This window comes from Lepisma saccharinum, chromosome 3 (assembly GCF_977018435.1).
Source record: "Lepisma saccharinum chromosome 3, izLepSacc3.1, whole genome shotgun sequence".
Lineage (NCBI taxonomy): Eukaryota > Metazoa > Arthropoda > Insecta > Zygentoma > Lepismatidae > Lepisma > Lepisma saccharinum.
This window is the reverse complement of record NC_139231.1, coordinates 14,498,000-14,506,311: the sequence shown is the minus strand read 5'-3', so window position 1 is coordinate 14,506,311 and position 8,312 is coordinate 14,498,000.

The window sequence follows — 8,312 nt, the reverse complement described above, 5'->3', positions numbered from 1 at the left end:
TCCCGCGCGACCCCCCCCCCCTCCACGCGTTCACTGGATGAGGCACACACCCGCAACATGCGCTCAGGACTCGTTCGCGTTCTCTTACTCCAGACATTCCGGAGTAATGTATGTGTGTGTGTGTGTGTTTGTGTGTGTGTGTGTGTGTGTGTTTGTGTGTGTGATGGTGTGTGTGTGTGTGTGTGTTTGCATACAACCATTATCTTGAAATAAACAAGTATGAAATATTTGCATAGCCATATATATAAGGTGATTCGACATATCAAGAAAGAAATGGGTGAGAATTTTTAACTGAATGTTGAACGTAGTTAAGCAAAACAGACAACACCGATTATGGTTGGATAGTTGGTGTGGGTCTATCGTTCTTGCTTCGCAACATTTTGATTTTTGTGAGTGAATTACTGAAAGCATGGAGTGATACATGATGCATGGATTACAGTAAGTACTTGGGTTCTTATCCTGGATATTTTTTGGATTCCAAATGGTGTATTAAGAGTAAGACAGAAAATGGTGTAAAATAATGTTGTATCAAAGGTAAACAAAGACAGTGAAGTTAAGTTACGACATACAGGAGCAAGTTCAAGATATCGATGTCGGGTTATGAGCAATTATGAGTTCGTGTAGTGAATGTCAGAAACCTGTTCCTAGGCAGGACGTAAATCCCAAAAGACAGTGCGGAAAATGTTTTAACTATTGGGTTTTTTCCCTGGTAGATCACCGCTCACGAGAAGATCCTCAAACGAGGGTGACGGGGAGCGGGTGTGAAGGAAAGGATCGGTCCATTTGCATATTTTAGGGGTAGCAGAAAGCCTTCCGCTGCGGATTTTCGAAGTGCGTGGGAGTTGATTTGCGTCAATCACGCAGAGCGTGTGTCCTCAGCAACAGTTTGCTGCTTTTCTTTCAGTGGCCAGAATACTTTTGTATTGCTTATTTTGTGCATTATTTAGACTGTATTTCAAAGAATTTTAAAAAGAATATACGGCAACGACTTTAGGGTTACCAGATGACAAACTTTAAAAAAGAAGGCATTTTTATATTGCAAAATGTTAACTTTAGACGAAGACACACGTTTTGTGCTTACTGGTGTTTTGGTGGGCTTGTAGATCACACACCCCTGTAAAATAATTTTACACCTTTTCCGTAAAACTAATAAAAGGTCTCATTGTAGGCAAATGTCTTAATATTCTAATATTTATTCACTATGCTCCTAATATTATACGGTTGTGAAGCTTGGTCTCTTACTTTAAAAGAATAACATAAATTGACATTCTGCCTTTGAGTTTTTTCTTCCAGGCCTAAAGTCAGGAAACCGATTTTGTAAGACGTCACTAAAACACATTTGCATTTTGGCATGATTCAGATCGCTGATCGACACAATTTCACTTCTCAACTGCCATGTAACAACAAGAGTACGGCAGTTAAAAAATACTGTTTATTTCTGAATTCTGTCATGAAACTCAAATCAAAGTAAGCCGCGGCGAATTGCATATTCTTACCTATTGTCAGAAACTTGCTGCTCACCAAGAGCCGCGGTAGATGTTACAAATGGTTTGAAATCAAAACCTCACGCGGCGCGGCGGTGACAACAGAAGAGACGCAAAGGTCCAACAATTTTCTTTGTTGCAAGAATAGTTTATTTTCTTTGCGCTTGCAACTGAGAGTGTTGTATTTCTTTACTTTGAAATTGAAAACGGAAACAATACTAACAATTGTTTACAAATAACATTTTGTTACTAATCTTGAAGTTAAGCAGCTGTCTATACCCCAAAAAATAGGATATTTCCAAATTTTCCTAAAAACCTACCCGGAGCATTTTTAGTACCCGAAAAACAGGATTTGTCCGGGTAAAAGAGAACTTCTGGTAACCCTAAACGACTTGCGTCGCTGCACCGCTTACAGCGAGCCCACATGTGTTCTTTCACTCAGGGTGCACACCCCCAACCCTAATAATGGAGTCGCCTGCTGCTACGTCACTTCACTTCCGTCAGGGATATTCTCCTGAGCGGTCAGCTGTACTAACATGGTTAATTTTTAACAATATATTCATGGGCGTCCGGAAGGGGGGGGGGGCAAAGGTGGGCCGTGGCTCCCCTCTGGAAAGCGAAAGTAAACCATAAATTACATATTTCACACACATAATTTAATTTCGGCCACAATAATGCGTGCTAATTATTGCACGAACATGATAAATTCAAATTTAAGCAATGTTTTTTGAGGTATGAACACTATTATTGGGGAAAATATGCCATGTTTGCTCCCCCCTGGAAAAAATACCTTCCTTGCCCCTCCCTGGAAAAAATCATGCGGACGTCCATGAATATATTTATGACTCATTACATAATCTTAAAGATGTAGATGTAGTATATATAGATTTTAAAAAAAGCATTTGATTCGATCAATCACGATATTCTGCTAAACAAACTCTAAAGTTATGGGTTGACAAGCCAACTAATTAAATTATTTCTATCTTATCTTAGTAATAGAGAACAATTTGTTATGTAAAAAATGCAAAATCTTTTCTTTTCAATGTAAATTCAAGTGTACCACAGGGATCAAACCTGGGTCCTTTGTTGTTTTTACTCTTTATAAATGACTTACCATCTGTTATAGATTCCTCTAATTGTCTAATTTACGCTGATGATGTGAAGTTATATAGAGATAACCAATGTGGAGGTTACTTTTATACTTCAAAATGACCTTGATAAAATATATAATAACAAGACGTAAGTTAGAATATGCGAGTATAATCTGGTCACTTATATTAAAATCTTATAAAATCAAATAGTGTGTGTCCAGAAAAGATTTCTGAGGTATTTGTATTTTAAAAAATACAATAAATTTATATATAGAAATACCATATCGTATAAGGACCTATTGCAAGAATTTAAATACTTAACATTATCAAGTAGACGTGAAATCGTTCCACATGCAGTACTCTATAAAATGATAAATGGTTTACTAGATAATAGTGATTTCTTACAAAAAAATAACTTTAACGCTAGAAAAGTTAATTTAAGAAGCACAATTTTTTTTTCTTATAAGACACCAAGAACTATGGCTTATAAGAGTTCACCTCTGCAAAGAATGAGTTTTAATTATGTAGTTCAAATTAACCCTGACATAGATTTTCCTTAAAACAGAAGGCATTTTTGATACTAACTTGAAAGAATATATACAGAGGTTGTTCGCTTTATATCCGACCATTTTCGATTCGGCGCTGCCAACTGGCGTTTCATGCTGGAAATATGGGTCTGCTGGCGGGAGCAGTGTTGTGTCTGACCTTGTAGGTGCGTGAGTGTTGGTAGTGAATGTTATCAAATGGCGCCGAAAATCAACTGGTATTGGGAGGGTTACGTAATGGCCCTTTTCCATGCTAAGTTTTCATACGTACGCATTGTGAAACAGTGTCGGGAGAATGGAACACTCGGGGTGACTACTGCGAAAGCTATTGTGGCCCGTTACACACAACAGGCTCTTCTTGCGAAACATTCACCCACGAAAACCACCAGGGGAAGGGCTGCAAGCAAAGTGTCACCCGTAGTGCTAAGGGGGATCCGTCGATTGGCGTGCCAAGAAAATCTCCCGACTCAACGTGATTCGCAAGCGCCTCAGGTTGAAGTGTGTGCGGAAGGCCCGTGTACACCACCTTCTACCGCGTCACATTGCCGAACGTAAGACGAACTGCAGGAAACTGTATGAAAAGTACCTGGCGGGTTCCAAATGGAAGAAAGTTGTCACAATGGATGAATCATATGTCCATCTCACTACTGGTGGTCACATTCGGGCGATCACATACCGTGACATTGACGGCAAGGTGCGCAGCAACTTTGTTCGTCAGTGTAGGGAAAGTTTCCCTCCTGGCTTTATGGTTGTGACGAGATTCGGATATGAGGGTAAGTTGATGATACGCAAGGTGGACAAAAACGTGAAGGTGAATGCCAGATACTTCCAAGACTCCATTCTGACACCTATCTATCGGAGAGACATCCCACAATTGTATGGAATGGACGCGAACCAGGTGATGATGATCCATATGGACAAGGCTTCGAGTCATACCGCCAGAACATCACTACGTTTTTATCAAGAAATGCCAGAGGAATTAGGAATTCGTGTCATTCCGTTTGAAGACATTCCTGTGAAAAGCCCAGATGCCAGTCCAATGGATTTTTGCGCATTTGGACTGTTGAAACGACGTCTTCAACATCGCCGCCCGCGCACCCTGGATGGTCTATGGAAAGCTTGCAGGGAGGAGTGGGGCAGAATTTCGATGCCTGTCCTGCGCCGGAGCTTGCTGCAATGGAAACTGCGATGCCGGGCGATAGTCCACAATGCTGGGGGTCCAAGAGCACATGATCGGTGGTGGCGGCGCGGTATCTCTTAAGGTGAGTACCTGTCAAAAATGGTCGGATATAAAGCGAACAACATTACTGTAAGGACCAAAGTAAATGATACGATGTTTATGAAATTTTGCTGTAATTTTACTGCAGTATAAATCAAATGAAATTCATAACTATAGAAATTAAATTATTACGACTGATTCTTATATATTGTAATGGGATATGGTAACCTATATATGTGAATTTATGTATGTATATATGCATCTTATATTAATATAGCAATGTACGAATGAATATATACAATGGAGTATTTGTATGTTATCTTCACGTGTGTCGATATCTTATGAATATATCACTTATAGTTATTTTATATAAATCTAATGCTCAATGTTTGCCATCAGTATTTTAAATCTTGTAAATCTGGAATCTTTCTTTATTATATTGTATTTTCTTTTTTCTCTCTTTTTCTCTTATTTTTATATATAAAATAATGTAACAATTGAATTGGTATAAGTCTCTTGGAGCTATGTATGCTCTGTTAGGGACAAATAAATACATAAATAAATAAAACTCATGGCTACGTCTCGGAAGTTGACGAAAAAAATCATATTTTTTTTATTCTTGAAAACAATCATATAAGTCCGTTTGTCTTAAGTTAAAACTAGAAAACATGGTTTTGTTTTGTATCTTTTAAAATCTTCTGCCTTTTTTGGATTTTAGGTCATTTTTCCGTAGTTTTTGTCGTTTGTAACGAACCCGTCTCGTCACAAATTGTACGAGTCGCACCTCTATTTTTATGACTTTTCTAAGAATCTGAGAAATTGAGAATTGTATAAATTTTAAAAAATGAGTTCCCCCTTTATTTTGGAAAACTTACTTTAGGAATATACTTTTATTAGTTTATTTCTTCTCCGCCCGTTTTCGCTAGCATCGCAGACCCTATATAAAGGCAAAAACTTGGCTGGCAGGTGAGTTAGACTCCGCCTGCGGCCGAGAGAAGGTGTGCTCCGCTAAGCTGAGCTCCGTCTCCGAACGAGAGATAAGAGGTTGGACTCTGTCCACCGGTCAGAGAATCCGCTCCACTTTCCGGTGAAAGATAGCCTCGCTCCATCCTCGGATGAGAGAAGTTACTCTCCGTCTTAGGCATTATGGGTAAAACTGAAACTAGTCCTATCTCTGTGGAGGGCGACGACGACTCTTGCATACTGCTATGCAGATTGGACTGAATTATAGTAAACATTATGGAGTCGGTTCCAGAGATGCCCGTGCTAAGCCAACCTTGGTCCACGAGTTTGGAACGTTACACGTTTTTATTGCATTTTCTTCAGTTTTGGGTTTTGTTTCTCTTCTCTCCTCTGTTTCAAGAATTTTGAATGCACTTGCTAGCATAACTTATGTATTTCATTTATCAAGTTCGCCATTATAGGTCTTTTCAGTTCTTACGGCGGGCGCTCTGGAAGCTGGCAAGGGAAGTGTGAAGCGGGGAAGCAACCAATCCAGCTTGATAAGAAACCCAGCAGCCTGTAGAACGAGGTTCACGTAGTACTTATTTCCGCCACGTTGTATCTCTCGGCGCCACTGCTGATGTCTGGTTGGTCGGCGGCGAATTCCCGGCTCCCCACTTCCCTTGCCAGCTTGCAGAGCGCCCGCCGTAAGAAGTGAAAAGACCTATAATAAAAAATACGGTCAATGAAAATACACAATATTATTTTTAACTTAAATGATTTATAGGTTGAACACCTAAGATACTATCTTTCTCTCGAAGCGTTTTTGCCAACGACTATGCTGCAGTGGCTGTAGTCGAAAGCTGGCTGGTACCTGGCATCAGGGACAGTGAACTGTTTGATGACAGATATGGCGTAACTAGATGTGACCGGAAAATGAAAACCTTGGGAAAAAAGGATGGAGGGGGGGTTATTTTAGGAATACAAAACAGATACAGATCAACCACCATAGAATTAGCTGACCTACCAATTGAATGTGTCCTCGAAAAAACTGTAATTAACGATATTATGTCTCTGTATATATGCATAGTATATTTCCCACCCTTGTGTACTATTTCAATTTATGAAGCGTTTTATGAAGCGATTTATTCTGTATGTCTTCCCAGTTCACGCATACTCCTCGTAGGTGATTTTAACTTGCCGGAAGTAACAGGTTCTAATTATGATTTCAGCAAAGGCTCGCAAAAATCTAAAACTCTCTCCAACTTTATGTCTTACTACAATTTAAGTAGTGTAAATAATGTGTTAAACACCAACAACAAAACACTAGACTTAGTTCTGACTAACATCCAAAACGTGTCGGTCTGTAAAGAAACTGAAACGTTAGTACCGGAGGATGAACATCACCCCCAACTTAGCATCGAATTCTTTGTTTCGAAACATGTTAAAGCAAATAAAGAGAGAACAATTAGCATGCGTAATTTCCAAAAAGCAAACTTTGAAGTAATGTACCGTGAAATTGCTACCATCAACTGGGAAGAAATATCCAATCAAAAGAATGTAAATGACGCGCTTGATATCTTTTACGAAAATCTGGATAAAGTTTTCGAAGCTACCGTCCCGTACAAAAAGAAATCCATAACATCACGATATCCTAGTTGGTTCACCAGCGGCATAATTAAAAACATTAAAAGCAAATCCCACCACCATAAGAAATGGAAACGTGGAATTGGTAATACCAACTTTCATCGTGCACAGTTTGAAACTCTCCGCAAAATAACCAAAAGGCAAATTGAAAAAGCTTACAGGAATTACATATCAGAAACAGAAAATTATATAAAACTCGATTTTAGACACTTTTGGTCCTTCGTTCAAAATAAAGGGAGGAAAAATACGTCCATGTCCCTCAAATACAATGACACTACACTAGACGATGACGAGGCAATTGCGAACGCCTTTGTCCAGCATTTCCTTTCCACCTATAAGAGCACGCCCGCGAATTACGACTGCAATTTAATCGAAGACCACCAAAAGATAGACGTAGGCGAAGAATTTGTACTAAACGTAATCAGTATTGATGATGTTGAAAAGGCAATAAAAAAGTTAAAACCAAAGAAATCTTGTGGCCCTGACGGCATTCCGCCCTACGTGTTAAAAGGTTGTGCAAGCTTATTAGCCCTACCCTTAATGAAAATATTCAATCTTTCCCTAACCACATCTGTATTTCCCAGGAAATGGAAAACATCTACAGTGCGTCCCGTACCCAAAAATAGTGGCACCGGTAACATTGAAGAGCATAGGCCCATATCTTTATTGTCTGCGCCCGCAAAAGTTTTCGAAAGTATTATTTATCGAAGATTGTTGTCACACGTATCCCCAGTAATATCTGCCAACCAACATGGCTTCGTCCCGGGTAGATCCACTGTTACGAACCTATCCCTCCTAAGTCATTTCGTAGCAACTAATCTAGAAGAAAGAAAGCAAGTAGATGTCATCTATACAGATATATCCAAAGCCTTCGATAGAGTAAACCACGATATCTTGTTGAGTAAACTCTCGTGTTACGACCTCTCCAAACCAGCACTAAATTTCTTTGCTTCTTATCTAAAAGACCGTAAGCAGAACGTATCTTATAATGGAATTTTAACAGAAGAGTTCGCAGTTTTCTCAGGAGTCCCCCAGGGTTCGAATCTCGGACCTCTGTTATTTTTAATTCTAATCAATGACTTACCAAAGTACCTGTGTGACTCATTCAGACTCTTATACGCCGATGACTTGAAATTCGGTAAGACTATCTGTAATATTGATGACTGCAAATCCTTACAAAGTGAAATCAATACAGTAACAAAGTGGTGCGAAATAAATGATCTTAATCTGAACATAGCAAAATGCTGCACGATGACATACTCGCGCAACAGAAAGCAAATTGAATTCGATTACAAAATAAATAACACAAAAATTAAAAGGGTTAACGAGATGAGAGATCTAGGAGTTACATTTGATTCAAAACTTACATTTGCAACACATGTTG